This window comes from Bison bison, unplaced genomic scaffold (assembly GCF_000754665.1).
Source record: "Bison bison bison isolate TAMUID 2011002044 unplaced genomic scaffold, Bison_UMD1.0 scf7180017864480, whole genome shotgun sequence".
NCBI lineage: Eukaryota > Metazoa > Chordata > Mammalia > Artiodactyla > Bovidae > Bison > Bison bison.
This window is the reverse complement of record NW_011495040.1, coordinates 1,493,456-1,511,920: the sequence shown is the minus strand read 5'-3', so window position 1 is coordinate 1,511,920 and position 18,465 is coordinate 1,493,456. Positions and strand designations below refer to the sequence as shown.

At 41.6% G+C, this 18,465-nt stretch overlaps 1 long non-coding RNA gene across 1 annotated transcript in view; it reads left to right on the top strand.

Moving 5' to 3' along the window:
* Positions 1-14,157, top strand: part of LOC105004549 — a 15,720-nt gene extending 1,563 nt beyond the window's left edge. The window contains exons 2-3 of the long non-coding RNA XR_827236.1: positions 13,110-13,197; positions 13,660-14,157. This is a non-coding gene — a long non-coding RNA (uncharacterized LOC105004549). The remainder of the gene's footprint in view (positions 1-13,109; positions 13,198-13,659) is intronic.
* Positions 14,158-18,465: the final 4,308 nt, after the last annotated feature.

Below are 18,465 nucleotides of genomic sequence, written 5' to 3'. Positions count from 1 at the left end.
CATGCCAGGTTTTCTGGTTTGGGAGTTGGGGAGGCCTGAGCTGTTTTTCCTTAGGATTCTCTGACATCAGTGTGTGGGTGTTTTCCTCACAATAGCCAATTCTCCAGCTCTCCAGACACCAGCTGGGTGTCCAACGATTCAATTCAATTCTGATACTACTTACCTGGATTTAGTCAGATCCCACAAGTTAAGGCTTCAGTCCTGCAAGCATGCCTCTACTTCAGATGCCAGTAGCAAGGCCCAGGTTCCCAAGTGTACATCTGACCAACCAGCTGTACATCGAGGCTTTCTACACCACCCACCCCATTCAGGTTCAGCAATTTGTTAGAGTGGCTCATAGAGCTCAGAGAAACACTTTACTTGTCTTCACCAGTTTATTATAAAGGATGTGACTCAGCAACAGCCAAATAGAGGGGTTTTGATATTTAAATGTTAATCTCTCTAGGGAAATACAGATGCGAAGACAAAACCCTTGAACATGGGGAAGTTGTAGAGTCAAGAAATCTCTTAAGGTTAATACAGCTTTAGTCCTTATTCTACAGCTTCCAGTTCTTCCTAGATGGAAGCTAGGAGCCCAGTTTATTTATTTCTTCACCCATCTAATAAACATTTATTGATCACCTGCTCAGGACCAAACCCTGGAGCCACAAAGGTGGATAAGGCCCAATTTTAGCTCTTGTGGGGTTCACAGGCCAGAGTTGGGGAGACTGACCCAATCTGGCATTTGATGTCTGCGAATTTCCAGGCATAAAGGAAGAGTTTAGGAAGGAAGGAATCCCTGTTCCCCTGGGGCTGAGCTGCCTGGGCAGGTTCTCAGCACAGTGGGGTTGAAATTATCTCAATTCCTGCCTGGAACATGTGCTCTAAATTGCAAGTGGGGGTTAAAGTTGGCATGGATTTTGTGTAGGTAAATTTGACAGTAAGGAGCAAAAATTTTCCCAGAGTTTTCCTTCCGGGAATGTACCTTTCTTTGTATGCATAAGAAATTACCTATGCACAGGTTTTTTTCACTGTAACACTGTCAGTAATAACAAAGACTGAAAATAATCTTTATGTTCAACATGAATAAAAAAGATGGTGCAACCACACAAAGGAATCCTATGCAACTATAAAATCGAAGAGGAACTGTATTTGTGCTGATCGGGAACATTCTTCATGACACACTGAGAAGTGAAAAAGCAAGTGTCTGAACTGTGTTATAATAAGCTACCCTTTAAGAAAAAATATATATATTTAAGTATATTAAGATAAATCATATATATATATGTGTGTGTGTGTCTTGTATATGTATAAACTAGTTCTGGGAGGAAACAAAAGAAACAGTTCTTTTGGGAAGAGGAACTGGGACAGTGAGAGGGAAGTTTCAGTGTGTACTTTTTTTTTAAGATTTATTTATGAGTTTTTGGCTGTGCTGGGTCTTCGTTGCTGCACGTCGGCTTTCCATAGTTGCAGCAAGTGGGGGCTACATTTTGTTGCAACGCACTGGCTTCTCACTGAGGTGCTTCTCTTGTTGCAAGGCACAGGCTCTAGAGCACAGGCTTAGTAGTTCTGGCTCATGGGCTTGGTTGTTCTGGAGCATGTGGGATCTTCCGGGACCGACAGGGGAATCAAACCAGTGTCCCTTGCATTACAAGGTGGATTCTTAACCACTGGACCACCAAGGAAGCCCGCAGTGTGTACTTTCATCACTTAAAGTTTCAATATATTATTTATTTTCCTTTTTTTTAAAAGACACGCCTCTCCTTCTTTTCCTAAGGTGAGGATGGGGAGGGGGGTGGCAATTTGTGTCTCTGGGAGGGTGAGCTATTGCTCTGGGTAAGTCTGTTGCAGAAAGGCCACCTGGGGCATCTTTCTTCACGAGGACTTAGCCTGAACTTTCAGTGTTACCCGTAGCTGCTCAGTCTAATGTCAGCTTTCATTTCCTGTTCCACACCCTATAAAAGGCTCTGTGCTTTCAAAAGCCTCAGGGTTTGGTCTGTATCACGTCCTGAGTCTCCGATCTCAGGGGCCCCTGGCTGGTTCCAGCTGCTGGCAGCTGTGTGGACAATCAAGCATCTTAGGCTTATTGCTCCCCAGCTGTTTGAACTCAGCTCCCTGTGTCCTTGCTGTGGGGCTGTTCCCGCTGTCAAATCTTCCTGCTCTGATGAGGAAAGTCCCCTTTTAAGCCACGTGCTTAAAACTGAAACCAAAGTGTAACGGCCACAGGTCACCACCAGGGCAGGGTCTCAGTGTGTCAGTCGCTTCGTGGTGTCTTGACTGTTTGTGATCAATCCCACAGACTATATAGCCCACCAGGCTCCTCTGTCCATGGAATTCTCCAGGCAAGAATACTGGAATGGGTTGCCATTCCCTTTTCCAGGGGATCTTCCTGACCCAGGGATCGAACCCAGGTCTCCTGCATTGCAGGAAGTTTCTTTACCAGCTGAACCACCAGGGAAGCCCTGGGTGGAAGTCTCAAGTACCCTCTAAACCTCACTGATGTCCTGTTGTGGTAGCACACTCAAGCCCAAGGTGGCTTGAGGAAACCTGTTCCTGGTAGTTTTGAAATCTAGACTTGTTTTCCCTCCAGGGAGGAATTTTGTCCCTTGCTTCTCTCCCCACTAAGCCTTTTCTTTACTGATTCACATTTTAAATTTAGCCAAGAATCGGAGAGCATTTTTTAAATTTGACTTTAAAAATATCAGATGGTAAAGAATCTGCTTGAAGTGCAGGAGACCTGGGTTTGATCCCTGGATCAGGAAGATCCTCTGGAGAAGGGAATGGCAACCCAGTTCAGTATTCTGGCCTGGGGAATCCCATGGAACCTGGTGGGCTACAGTCCGTGGGGTTGCAAAGAGTCAGACATGACTGAGTGATTAACACTGTGTGGCAGATATTTGCCTAGAAAATATGTAGAGTTTTAAATATGAATATTAAGGATATTTTAGGGTTTCATGGTCTAAATGCCTCGCTGCATGTGGGATCCTCACGGACCAGGGATCGAACCCATATCCCCTGCATTAGCAGATGGATTCTTAACCATTGGACCACCACGGAAGCCCCAACAATGGAAATTTATGTCTCACCATTCTGGGAGGCTGGAAAGTACAAGTTCATTGAGCCGGCAGATTCAGGGTTTATTGAGGGCTTGCTTCCTGGTTCATAGATACCTGTCTTCTTGCTGTGTACTTATATGGCTGAGGAGCTCTGTGGGGTGTCTTTTATATGGCACTAAATCCAATTCATGAGGGCTCCATCCTCACGATCCAATCACCTCCCAAAGGCCCCTACCTGCTAATATCATCACCTTGGGGTTTCAGATTTCAACATATGAATTGGGAGGGACACAAACATTCAGACCACAGAAACCTTATACCGGGCAAGTTCCCAGTGCCCTATGAAACCAAAAACTATTTTATGAATATGGCGTCTCAAACAGAGATCAGCCCTAGATTTGAATGTTTTAATTTTTGTTTTGGTTGATTTTATTATTTAATCTGTGTCTCTACCTTTCAGCATTTCAAAATTATTTAAAATTGTTTATGCCTTTTAAGATTGCTTCTCCCGCCCCCATCCCATTTACTGTTTTTAGTAACACTTAAATTGAGACAAAATTCACACACCCTCCAAATTTGCCTGTTTAGATCGTACAACTCACGGCTTTTAATAGATTCACAGAGTTGGGCAACTACCACAATCAGAAAGTTTTCATCATTTCCAAAAGAAACATAGCCAGCAGAACTCCACTGAAGAATACTGGAGTGGGTAGTCATTTACTTTTACTCCCCAGGAGAAAGGTTCCCCAGCCCCAGGCACCACTTTCATTTCCTACAGATAGATCTGTGTATTCTATCGTTCCATGTAAATGGAATTATGCCATACATGGCTTTTGTCTTAAGCTTAATATCTTCAAGTTTCATCAGTGTTGTGACATGCGTCAGTACACCATTCCTTTTTATTGCTGAATAACAGTTTGTTGTATGGACATACTATATATGTATTTTTGGCTGCACCTAGACTGCAGCCATGAAATTAAAGGATGCTTACTCCTTGGAAGAAAAGTTATGACCAACCTAGATAGCATATTCAAAAGCAGAGACATTACTTTGCCAACAAAGGTTCGTCTAGTCAAGGCTATGGTATTACCAGTGGTCATATATGGATGTGAGAGTTGGACTGTGAAGAAGGCTGAGCACCGAAGAATTGATGCTTTTGAACTGTGGTGTTGGAGAAGACTCTTGAGAGTCCCTTGGACTGCAGGGAGATCCAACCAGTCCATTCTGAAGGAGATCAGCCCTGGGATTTCTTTGGAAGGAATGATGCTAGAGCTGAAACTCCAGTACTTTGGCCACCTCATGCAAAGGGTTGACTCATGGAAAAGACTCTGATGCTGGGAGGGATTGGGGGCAGGAGGAGAAGGGGACGACAGAGGATGAGATGGCTGGATGGCATCACTGACTCGATGGACGTGAGTCTGAGTGAGCTCCAGGAGTTGGTGTTGGACAGGGAGACCTAGCATGCTGCGATTCATGGGGTCGCAAAGAGTTGGACAAGACTGAGCAACTGAACTGAACTGAACTGAGTGGCATGTGGCGGAGAAGGCAATGGCACCCCACTCCAGTACTCTTGCCTGGAAAATCCCATGGATGGAGGAGCCTGGTAGGCTGCAATCCATGGGGTCACGAAGAGTCAGACACGACTAAGCGACTTCATTTTCACTTTTCACTTTCATGCATTGGAGAAGGAAATGGCAACCCACTCCAGTGTTCTTGCCTGGAGAATCCCAGGGATGGGGGAGCCTGGTGGGTTGCTGTCTCTGGGGTCGCACAGAGTCGGACACGACTGAAGTGACTTAGCAGCAGCAGCAGTGGCATGTGGAGTCTTAGTTCCTTGACCAGGATCAAGGAGTCTTAACCACTCGGCAGCCATGGAAGCTCCCTGGATAGACTATGTTTTGTTTATCTCTTTATCAGTCGATGGACATTTGGATTGTTCCTACTTTTTGACTATTGTGAATAGTGCTGCTGTGAACATTCGTGTCTGGTTTTTTCTTCATTGTGGTAAAGTATACATTACGAATATTTACCATTTTAAACATTTTAAAATTACTGTAGAATTTTAAGTGTATAAAATAATTTGCTTATATTTATAGAACTGTATTTCTTTTATATCCACTTCTTTTAAAAGCTTTTGGTAATTATTTTTAAAATTATGATAAAATAGACATAAACACAAAATTTGCCAGGTTAGTCATTTCTAAATGTACAGTTCAGAAGCATGAAGTCTGAAGTACTTTCACATTGTTGTACAACCACCACCACTACCTATGTCCAGACTTTTCTTTATCTTCCCCAGTTGAAACTGTATCCGTTAAACAATAATGCCTCATTCTACCCTCCTGGTAGCCCTTGACAATCACCATTCTACTTTCTGTCTCAGTGACTTTGCCTGTTCTTAGTACCTCATTTAAGCAGAGTCATACAATACTTATCCTTTTATGACTGACGTTTTATTTATCATGTCATCAAATTTCACTCATGTAGCATGTATCAAAATTTCTTTCTTTTTTAAGGCAGAATAATACTCCACCATAGATATATGCCTCATTTTGCTTATCCATTCATTATGTGCAAGTGTGTATGTGGACACATATTTCTATTTGTATAGGGAATATACCTGGGGGTGGAATTGCTGGGTATTGTGGTCGTTCTATAATCATCTGAGGAACTGCTAGACTGTTTTCTAAAGTGACTGCACATTTTGCATTCTCTTTAGTTGTGTATAAGGGTTCCAATTTCTCCACATCCTTGTCAACACTTGTTATTATCTGTTTTTTGAGTAGAGCCAGCCCGGTGGCTGTTCTATTGACTTCTATAAACATTTGGGTTAGATAGAAAGGCAAAAATGGGAAAAAAAAATACCCATAATCCTACCATCCTACCGGAGGTACCCACTTTTAGCTTTTTCATCTTAATTTTTTCATTTAATGTGTGTGTGTGTATAAAATCTATGGAGGGCTTCCTGGTGGCTCAATTGGTGAAGAATCCACCTGCAATGCAGGAGTCCCAGGTTTGATCCTTGGGTTGGGAAGATCCCCTGGAGAAGGAAATGACTACCCACTCCAGTATTCTCCAGTATTCTCGCCTGGAGAATTCCTTGGACAGGAATTTGGATGGAGGGCTACAGTTCATGGGGTCACAAAGAGTCAGACACAACTTAGTGACTAAACCACCACCACCACCATATATAATATATACTAAGTGTCATTTTAGTTGTATTCCTTTCTATTTTCGGAGCATCTCCCAATGTGTGCACTTTAATAGGGAGCAAAGTAGAACCTGAAAGGTGGCCAGATGCTTTGTCCCTGGCAGCCAGGTTGCTGCCATGTGACAGGCTCAGCCACTCCAGAGCTCCCCTCAGGTAGAAAAATCTAAAAAGACTGACTCAAAGATGGCTGACAAGTAGAGACTTTCTCATAGCAATGAGTACATATGCAATGGCCATAGCAATGAGTACAAACTGCAGTTTCAAGTAAGTTGACCCAGATCTCAGACCTAGTAACTAGCAGGTCTATCTGACTCTAGACCTTGAACTTGTAACCACCACCCAGTTTAAGGCTTTTATTGAGATTTTTGAGTTTTCCAAATTTGCTGATATATTTGGAAAACCGCAGTGGCCACAGGACTGTAAAAGGTCAGTTTTCACTCCAATTTCAAAGAAAGGCAATGCCAAAGAATATTCAAACTCTGTACAATTGCACTCATTTCACATGCTAGTAAGGTTAAGCTCGAAGTCGTTAAAGCCAACAGTACATGAATTGAGAACTTTGAGATGTACAAGCTGGATTTAGAAAAGGCAAAGGAACCAGAGATCAAATTGCCAACATCTGTTGGATCATTGAGAAAATAAGGGGATTCCAGAAAAACATCTAGATCTGCTTCATTGATTACGCTAAAACCTTTGACTATGTGGATCACAGCAAACTGTGGAAAATTCTTTAAGAGACAGGAATACCAGACCACCTAAGCTGTCTCCAGAGAAACCTGTATGTGGGTCAAGAAGCAACAGTCAGAACCTTATGTGGAACAACTGACTGGTTCAAAATTGGAAAAGGAGTATATTAAGGCTATATATTGTCACCCTGCTTATTTAACCCCTATGCAGAGTACATCGTGCTAAATGCTGGGCTGGATGAATACCAAGCTGGAATCAAGATTGCCAGGAGAAATAACAACAGCCTCAGATATGCAGATGATACCACTCTGAAAGCAGAAAGTGAAGAGGAATTAAAAAGCCTCTTTTTTCTTTTTTCAACTTGGAGGAAATAAAGGGCCTCTTGGTGAGGGTGAAAAGGAGAGTGAAAAAGCTGGCTTAAAAGTCAACATTCAAAAAACTAATATCATGGCATCTGGTCCCAACACTTTATAGCAAATAGAAGGGAAAAAAGTGAAAGCAATAACAGATTTTCTTTTCTTGGGCTCCAAAAATCACTGCAGCAAGTGATTGCATCCATGAAATTAAAAGACACTTGCTCCTTGGAAGAAGAGCTGTGACAACCCTAGACAGCATATTAAAAAGCAGACACATCACTTTGCAGATGAAAGTCCATATGGTCAAAGCTATGGTTTTCCCAGTAGTCATTTCTGCATGTGAGAGTTGGACCATAAAGAAGGCTGAGTGCTGAAGAACTGGTGCTTTCTAATTTTGATGCTGGAGAAGAATCTTGAGAATCCTTTGAGCTGCAAGGAGATCAAACCAGTCAATCCTAAGGGAAATAAACCCTGAATATACACTGGAAGGACTGATGCTGAAGCTCAAGCTCCTATACTTTGGCCACCTGATGTGAAGAGCTGACTCACTGGAAAATACCCTGATGCTGGGGAATATTGAAGGTAAAAGGAGAAGAGAGTGGGGGAGGATGAGATGGTTAGATAGCATCACTGACTCAAGGACACGAATTTGAGCAAACTCTGGGAGATAGTGAAGAACAGGGAAGACTTGCCTGCTGCAATCCTTGAGGTCGCAAAGAGTCAGACATGACTTAGCGACTGAACAACAAAGCAAGCACTGAGTTTCTTAGGCCCTGAATTATTGAGCCCCATTCTTGGCTTTACTTTGTATTCATCTTCATTTTTTTTTTTTTTTGCCACAGTTTAAAATTTCTCTTTGGTTATAAGACTGGAAACTGCCTCAAACCCTTTCTGGAAGAAGATGGCAATTAGATGAGTAGATGTATATCATAGAATTCAGTTCAGTCGCTCAGTTGTGTCCAACTCTTTTTGACCCCATGGACTGCAGCACACCAGGCTTCCCTGTCCGTCACCAACTCCCAGAGCTTGCTCAAACTCATGTCCATCAAGTTGGTGATGCCATCCAGCCATCTCATCCTCTTTCATCCCCTTTTCCTTCTACCTTCAATCTTTCCCAGCATCAGGGTCTTTTCCAATGAGTCAGTTCTTCGCATCAGGTGGCCAAAGGATTGGAGCTTCAGCATCAGTCCTTCCAATGAATGTTCAGGGTTGATTTCCCTTAGGACTGACTGGTTGGATCTCCTTGCAGTGTAACTCCCCCTCATATGTAAGTTGAAGTGCCTGAGCTACAAATGGTGTGAGAGACCTCTGGATCTTGCACAATGAAACCAAGACTGTTTGCATGGGTAAGGGATTCTAATCTCCTGACAGTAACTGTTGCTTGTCTTGGCACTAATAGCAGTGGAAGCCTTCATTTATTCAACACATGTATATTCAGTACCTGCTATGTGCTAGTCAATGTTCTCAGTGCTGGGGAAACAGCCATGAGCAAAAGTAAAAAATACATCTGCTTTCATTGATCTTGCATTCTAGCAATGTGATGGAAAATTTTCTGAGAGTGAAATTCCACTGCTACCATTTAATAGTTGGCCACAAATTTCTCATGAGGATGATGTCTAACTTGTAGTATTATAATAAGAGTAAATAACATATATAAATATTAGTAAATGAGACCCACATGATGGGAGGCAGCAAACCGCAGTCTTTATTATTGGCATGGCCTTTGGAGTTGGATTCCTGTGTGCGTGGCCTTGCTTCACAAATTGCTTAACCTCTCTGTGCCTCATTGTCCTTATTTTAAAAAATTGGAATCATAATGGCACCTCTTTCATAGGACTGTGAGGATTAAAAGGATTAATAAATGGAAAACCTAGCACAAAGTGATCACCCAATAAAAGTTAACTATTTTTCATTACATTCAAGTGGTTAGCCCTGTATCTCATATTTCTTTCTATCCTCTAAAAATAAAATAAAATAATAATTATATATAGATAATATGTAATCATATCTAGTTACATATATAAGTATATACAGTTACTATATAATCGCCCAGTCAGGGCTGTATATAGGGTAAGGAAAGATGATGAAGTTTCAAGCACCAGGTACACAAGGGAAACTTGGAGTGGGTGTGAGATGGGGTGAGATGGAGGGTCGGTGGTGCTCGTGGTAAAGAACCAGCCTGCCAATGCAGGAGACATAAGAGATGCAGGCTCGATCCCTAGGTCAGGAAGATTCTCTGGAGGAGGGTATGGCAACCCACTCCAGTATTCTTGCCTAAAGAATCAGGGGAGCCTGAAAGGCTACAGTACATAGGGTCACAAAGAGTAGGACATGACTGAAGTGACTTAATACGCATGCATGCAAGAGAAAATACTCTTGGGTGGGTAGAGCAGTCCACACTGAGAAGTTTCTGTGTATGGTAGCAATCTGTTCAGATCATTCTCGTTACCAAAGAGAGCAAATCGATTTAACCGAGTTTTCTTCTCCACTCTATTTGTGTACCAGAAATGTCATTTGGAAGAACTGCTGATTCTGGGTAGATTGTGTTATCTAGGAAGACATTTCAAATGCTGAGTTAACATGCATCTCTGAATGTGTTGCTACACACCCTGTTGTTTTTTAATTAATTAATTTGTATGTATCAGGTCTTAGTTGCAGCACACAGGATATTTCATTGCAGCTCTCAGGCTTAGTTTCTCCAGGGCATGTGGGATCCTACTTCCTCAACCAGGGATCAAACCCATGATGCCTGCATTGCAAGGAGGATTCCTAGCCACTGGACCACCAGGGAAGTCCCCACCCTGTGGTTTTTTTTTTAATATGTGATTCCATTTATATAATTTTTTGAAGGCAGGCTAATCTATAGTGAGAGAAAGAGGATCACTGTTTGGGGAAGAAGCATAAATTTAAGCAAAGGTGGGGAGGAGGGTTTACCAAAGAACAGAATGAAGTTGTTCATTTCCTTGACTGTGGTGATTATTTCACAGGTGTATATACATATGCCACAATTTCTCAAATTAAATGTTTTAAATTGTACAGTTTATTGTCTTTAAACCTCAATAAGTTGTTAAAAAATAAAAATGAAAACAGAAAATAATTAAACATGAAAATAAATTTGATCATGTTGAGAGGCTTGAAAGCTTCAGAATGAATTGATAGAACACTAAGGAAAATATGAAGCAATGACTAATTACAGGAAAAACATTTGATCAAGAAAGGAAATGTAATTCTGATATATGCTATACTGCTTTGTTGTGAATCATATTTCAGTTCAGTTCAGTTCAGTCGCTCAGTCATGTCCGACTCTTTGCGACCCCATGAATCGCACATGCCAGGCCTCCCTGTTCATCACCAACTCCCAGAGTTCACCCAGACTCACATCCATTGAGTCAGTGATGCCATCCAGCCATCTCATCCTCTGTCATCCCCTTCTCCTCCTGCCCCCAATCCCTCCTAGCATCAGAGTCTTTTCCAATGAGTCAACTCTTTGCATGAGGTGGCCAAAGTACTGGAGTTTCAGCTTCAGCATCATTCCTTCCAAAGAAATCCCAGGGCTGATCTCCTTGCAGTCCAAGGGACTCTCAAGAGTCTTCTCCAACACCACAGTTCAAAAGCATCAATTCTTCGGTGCTCAGCCTTCTTCACAGTCCAACTCTCACATCCATACATGACCACAGGAAAAACCATAGCCTTGACTAGACAGACCTTTGTTGGCAAAGTAATGTCTCTGCTTTTGAATATGCTATCTAGGTTGGTCATAACTTTCCTTCCAAGGAGTAAGCATCTTTTAATTTCATGGCTGCAGTCACCATCTGCAGTGATTTTGGAGCCCCAGAAAATAAAGTCTGACACTGTTTCCACTGTTTCCCCATCTATTTCCCATGAAGTGATGGCACCAAAAAACAGACCTTTTCCAGTCCTGTGGCCACTGCCAAGTTTTCCAAATTTGCTGGCATATTGAGTGCAGCACTTTCACAGCATCATCTTTCAGGATTTGAAATAGCTCAACTGGAATTCCATCACCTCCACTAGCTTTGTTCGTAGTGATGCTTTCTAAGGGCCACTTGACTTCACATTCCAGGATGTCTGGCTCTAGGTGAGTGATCACATCCATCATGATTATCTTGGTCATGATGATCTTTTTTGTACAGTTCTTCTGTGTATTCTTGCCACCTCTTCTTAATATCTTATGCTTCTTTTAGGTCCGCACCATTTCGGTCCTTTATTGAGCCCATCTTTGCATGAAATGTTCCCTTGGTATCTCTAATTTTCTTGAAGAGATCTCTAGTCTTTCCCATTCTGTTGTTTTCCTCTATTTCTTTGCATTGATCGCTGATCTTTGGAACTCCACATTCAGATGCTTATATCTTTCCTTTTCTCCTTTGCTTTTCGATTATTACTGCATACGTGAACCGTGAACTTCCTGATGTTCAAGCTGGTTTTAGAAAAGGCAGAGGAACCAGAGATCAAATTGCCAACATCCGCTGGATCATGGAAAAAGCAAGAGAGTTCCAGAAAAACATCTGCTTTATTGACTATGCCAAAGCCTTTGACTGTGTGGATCACAATAAACTGTGGAAAATTCTGAGAGATGGAATATCAGACCACCTGACCTGCCTCTTGAGAAACCCATATGCAGGTCAGGAAGCAACAATTAGAACTGGACATGGAACAACAGACTGGTTCTAAATAGGAAAAAGAGTATGTCAAGGCTGTATATTGTCACCCTGCTTATTTAACTTATATGCAGAATACATCATGAGAAACGTGGGGCTGGAAGAAGCACAAGCTGGAATCAAGATTGCCGGGAGAAATATCAATAACCTCAGATATGCAGATGACACCACCCTTATGGCAGAAAGTGAAGAGGAACTAAAAAGCCTCTTGATGAAAGTGAAAGTGGAGAATGAAAAAGTTGGCTTAAAACTCAACATTCAGAAAATGAAGATCATGGCATCTGGTCCCATCACTTCATGGGAAATAGATGGGAAAACAGTGGAAACAGTGTCAGACTTTATTTTCTGGGGCTCCAAAATCACTGCAGATGGTGATTGCAGCCATGAAATTAAAAGATGCTTACTCCTTGGAAGGAAAGTTATGACCAACCTAGATAGCATATTCAAAAGCAGAGATATTACTTTTGCCAACAAAGATCTGTCTAGTCAAGGCTATGGTTTTCCCAGTGGTCATGTATGGATGTGAGAGTTGAAGAAAGCTGTGAAGAAAGCTGAGCACCAAAGAATTGATGCTTTTGAAGTGTAGTGTTGGAGAGGACTCTTGAGAATCCTTTGGACTGCAAGGAGATCCAACCAGACCATTCTAAAGGAAATCAATCCTGGGTATTCATTGGAAGGACTGATGCTAAAAGTGAAACTCCAGTACTTTGGCCACCTCATGCAAAGAGTTGACTCATTGGAAAAGACCCTGATGCTGGGAGGGATTGGGGGCAGGAGGAAAAGGGGATGACAGAGGATGAGATGGCTGGATGGCATCACCAACTCGATGGACATGAGTTTGAGTGAACTCCGGGAATTGGTGATGGACAGGGAGGCCCGGTGTGCTGTGATTCATGGGGTTGCAGAGTCAGACACGACTGAGTGACTGAACTCAACTGAATAAGATTTTTAAAATAAATATTTAGTACTCAATTATCAAATAACTATACTGAGGATTTGGGGAAATGTTCTTCGTAGATGGTGGTATAATGGAGATAAATGATACTCTAGCACACTAAGAAGTGTATACAGATGTGTACACATCCTGTTTTAAAAGAGAAAACATTAACATGCTATGTTTTAAAAAACACTTTTTTTCTTTAAGGCATTTAATGAAAGTTATGATGAATGTTTTTGACAAGAAAAGAATGAAATGAGAGACCATCCTGAACCTGGAGACTGAAACAAAGAAGGTTTGTCTAGTCTTTGTGTGAGCGAATCCTAACCCACAAACTCAGGCAGGTATACAGAAATGTAATTTCCTTTTTATCTCTTGCCATGTGGCATGTGGGCATCCAAGTTCCCCAACCAGGGACTGAACCCATGTCCCCTGCAGTGGAAGTGCAGAGTGTTAACCACTGGACCATTGGAGTGCTGGGGAAGTCCTGAAATGTAATTATGTGTACTTAAAGAATTCAACCAACTTCTATTTTTCAGTTAGGGTTTCTTGATTAATTTTTAGAGTTAGTCTGATTTTTGAGGAATGTGGAGGGGATCATGCATCAGGTGAGGGTTTGGATAAGGAGCCCATCCTTGCTGTTGTCTGTCAGGCTGGTGTCCACTGTGGTGGTCATTGTCCTTCTGGTCCACGAAGGTCTCTGCTGTGTCGTTGCTTCTGCTGACTGAGGGTCCTCACAGGTCTGGTTCTATCACAGCTCCTGCAGAGGAGAAATTTGGCCATGCTTCCTCAGCACCTGCCTGGAAGATCAGAGTCCTCTTGGGCCTCTTCCTGCTCCGTGTTCCTGTCATGCTGGGCACTGGGGAACCGCAGAGGCCCTCCTTCCCCAAGAAGGGAAAGGTAGGCCACTTTGTCCTTGGACCATCACACACCTCTCTGCATTACCCCCTTTCCTTGACCTCTCTTGAAGCTTGGGAGCTGCTGCAGACTGAAAACTGTGTCCCTCCCGAATTAATATGTTGAAGACCTAATGCCTGACGTTATGGTATTTGGAGATGGGTCTGGGAGGTGCTTTATGGTTGGATGAGGTCATGAGGGTGGGGCCTTCATGATGAGATTAGTGTGCTTATAAAAAGAGAAAGAGACATGAGATCTTTCCCTCTCCTTGTGCACACACCAAGAAAAGGCCATGTGAGGATGTAAGGAGAAGGCTACTGTCTGTAATCCAGGAAGAGGGCCCTTACTAGACACAGAATCTATCAGCACCTTTTTAAAAAATAGTAATTTAATTAATTAATTTATTTTTGACTGTGCAGTGCTCGGGCTTCTAATTGAGGTGGCTTCACTTTTTGCAGAACATGGGCTTTAGGGTGCAGGGGCTTCAGTAGTTGCGGCTGCTGAGCTCAAGTTCAGGAGTTACAGTACACAGGCTTAGTTGCCCCATGACATGTAGAATCTTCCCAGATCAAGGGTAAAACCCATGTCCCCTGCATTGGCAGGTGGATTCTTTACCACTGAGCCATCAGGGAAGCCCTGCCAGCACTTTGATGCTGGACTTTCCAACTTCTAGAACTGTGAGAAATCAATATTTGTCATCTAAGCCATCCAGTCTATGGTTAAGGCCACTTGGGTGAACTGAGATGTTGAGACTCTCAGGTCTTTTTAACTCTCCTGCTTCCCCTTCAGCTCTTCTCTCTCATTCCAAGACATTTTTTCCCCCTTATTTCTCCATGGAAAAAAATGGAATGAATAGTCTTCTAAATCATCTTTGGATTTTTGAAACCCCAAAGCCAAAACGCAGTCTCTTTTCTTCATTTCTCTATAATTTCTCTGCCATTAACCAAAGGGCTGAGTGGTTAAAGCAATGGACTGCTAATCCATTGTGCTCTGCACCCATGGGTTCGAATCCCATTCTGATCGGCTTGCAGCTTCCTCGGCGCTCCTTACGTTGGGCTTCCCTGGTAGTTCAGTTGGTGAGGAATCCGCCTGCAAAGTGGGAAATCTGGGTTTGATCCCTGGGTTGGGAAGATCCCCTGGAGGAGGGCATGGCAACCCACTCCAGCATTCTTGCCTGGAGAATCCCCATGAACAGAGGAGCCTGGTGAGCTACAGACCATGGGGTCCCAAAGAGTCAGAAATGACTGAGTGACTAAGCACAGCATAGATATTAACCAAAGGAGGGGGAATACTCTTGGTTTAGCTGCTGGATAGAGAGGTTCATCAGGTATCAGGAAATCATGGGGGAAAACATTTATGGTTACTTATATCACAATGCTGGGATACCCTGGTAGCTCAGCGGTAAAGAATCTGCCTGTAATGCAGGAGACGTGGGTTCAGTCCCTGCATTGGGAAGATCCCCTGGAGAAGTGCATGGCATCCCATTCCAGTACTTTTGCCTGGAGAGTCCCAGGGACTGAGGAGCCTGGTGGGCAAGAGTCCATAGGGTCACAAAGAATTAGACATGATTGAATCAACTGACCACACATATCACAATGCTATCCATCAATTAAATATTCATATTTAAAAAAATTAACAGATCACTTTTAGAACAGTCTTAGATTTATAGAAAAATGAGTGGATAGTAAAGGGAGTTCCCACAATACCAACCTCCCACACAGTTTCTCCTATAACTAACATCTTGCGTTAATGTGGTGCATTTGCTACAACCAAAAAGCCAATATTTTCAATACATTATCAGTAGCTAAACTCCCTAGTTTATATTAAGGTTCACTTTTTGTGTCTACAGTTCTATGTGTTTTGCTAAGGATATAATGTCTTGTATCTACCCTTAAAGCATCATTTAGGATAGCTTTGCCATCCTAAAATCTGTGCTTAATTAATCTTTTCATCCCCTACCCCTGAGCCCCCAGCAACCACTGATTTTTTTACCGTCTCTAAAATTTTGCCTTTTGCAGAATGTCAGATAGTTGGAATCATACAGGCTTTTCAGATTGGCTTCTTTCATTTGGTAATATACATTTCAGATTCTTCCTTGACTTGATAGCTCAGTTCTTTTTATCCATTAATAATATTCCATTGAAGCAAAAATATAAAATGGGAAAAAAAAAAAACAGTCTCCTCAGCAAACTAGTGTGGGAAAGTTGGAAAGCTGCATGTAAATCAATGAAGATAGAACACACCCTCACACCATGCATAAAAATAAACTCAAACTGGCTTAAAGACTTATAAGATTCCTAAAAGATAACCATAAAACTCCTAGAAGAGAACACAGACAAAACATTCTCTGACAAATCATAGCAATGTTTTCTTTGGTCAGTTTCCCAAGGCAATAGAAGAAAAAAATCAAAAACAAACAAATGGGACCTAATCAAACTTACAAGCTTTTTCATGGCAAAGGAAACCATAAACAAAATGAAAAGACAATCTATGGAATGGGAGAAAATACTTGTAAATGATGTGACCAACAAGGGCTTAGTCTCCAAAATAAACAACAGTTCATACAACTCAAAAACAAGCAAAGAAAAGCAAGTGACCCAGTTGAAAAATGGACAGAAGACCTAAACAGACATTTCTCCAAAGAAGACATGCAGTTGGCTACCAGGCACATGAAGAGATGCTCAACATTGCTAATTATTAAAGAAATGCAAATCAAAACTACAGTTAGGTGCTGCCCCATACCAGTCAGCATGGTGATCATTAAAATGTATACAAATAACAAATGCTGGAGTGTGGAGAAAATAGAACCCTTTTCCACAGTTGGTGGGAATGTAAGTTGGTGTAGCCACTATGGAAGACAATATGGCAGCTCTTCAGAAAACTAAAAAGAGCCACCATATGATGCAACAATTCCACTTCTGGGCATATATCCAAACAAAACTATAATTAAAAAATATGCTTGTACCCCTATGTTCATAGCTGCACTATTTGCAATAACCAAGACATGGAAATAATCTAAATGTCCATTGACAGAAGAATGGATAAGGAAAATTTGGTTCACATAAGCAATGGAATACTACTCAGCCATGAAAAAGAATGAAATAATGCCATTTGCAGCAACGTGGATGGATCTAGAGATTATCATACTAAATGAAGTAAGTCTGAAAGAGGAATACCATATGATGTCACTTATATGTGGAATCTAAAATACGAAACAAATGAACCTACCTGTGAGACAGAAACATACTCACGGACATAGAAAACAGACTTGTGGTTGCCAATAGGGCTGGGGTAGGGGAAGAGTACACTGGAAGTTTGGGGTTAGTAGATGCAAACTGTCATATACAGATTGGATGGTCCTACCTTATAGCATAGGGAACTATATTCAATGTCCTGGAATAAACCATAATGGAAGAGAATATAAGAATGTGCATGTATTATTTATATATATATATATATATGTAACTGAGTGACTTTGCTGTATAGCAGAAATCAACACAACCTTGTATATCAACTGTACTTCAATAAATATTATATTCCTTGCTTCCAAGTCTTTGGCAATTCTAAACAAACTATAAATAAAAATGCCATAAACATTTATGTGTAGCCTGTTGGGTTCAGAATTTTCAACTCAACCGAGTAAATACATAGGCCTGTGACTGCTGGATTGTCCAGTAAGGCTGTGTTTAGTTTTATAAGAAGTGGCTGAACTGTCTTCCAAAGTGACTGTACCATTTTGGATTCTTACCAGCAATCAATAATCATTTCTGTTGCTCCACATTCCCACAGGCATTTGATATTGTCAGGTTTATTTCTTATTGAAAACATTTTTTAGCCATTCTCTTGATATATGTGTGGTGCTCTCTCTGTTGTTTTAATTTGAAGTTCCCTAATGATATATGTAGGAATATATAGTAGGAAGTCAAGAAACACCTCGAGTAACAGGCAAATTTGGCCTTGGAATACGGAATGAAGCAGGGCAAAGGCTAATAGAGTTTTGCCAAGAGAACACACTGGTCATAGCAAACACCCTCTTCCAACAACACAAGAGAAGACTCTACACATGGACATCACCAGATGGTCAACACCGAAATCAGATTGATTATATTCTTTGCAGCCAAAGATGGAGAGGCTCTATACAGTCAGCAAAAACAAGACCAGGAGCTGACTGTGGCTCAGATCATGAACTCCTTATTGCCAAATTCAGACTTAAATTGAAGAAAGTAGGGAAAACCACTAGATCATTCAGGTACAACCTAAATCAAATCCCTTATGATTATACAGTGGAAGTGAGAAATAGATTTAAGGAACTAGATCTGATAGACAGAGTGCCTGATGAACTATGGACGGAGGTTCGTGACATTGTACAGGAGACAGGGATCAAGACCATCCCCATGGAAAAGAAATGCAAAAAAGCAAAATGGCTATCTGAGGAGGCCTTACAAATAGCTGTGAAAAGAAGAGAAGCAAAAAGCAAAGGAGAAAAGGAAAGATATTCCCATTTGAATGCAGAGTTCCGAAGAATAGCAAGGAGAGATAAGAAAGCCTTCCTCAGCGATCAATGCAAAGAAATAGAGGAAAACAACAAAATGGGAAAGACTAGAGATCTCTTCAAGAAAATTAGAGATACCAAGGGAACATTTCATGCAAAGATGGGCTCAATAAA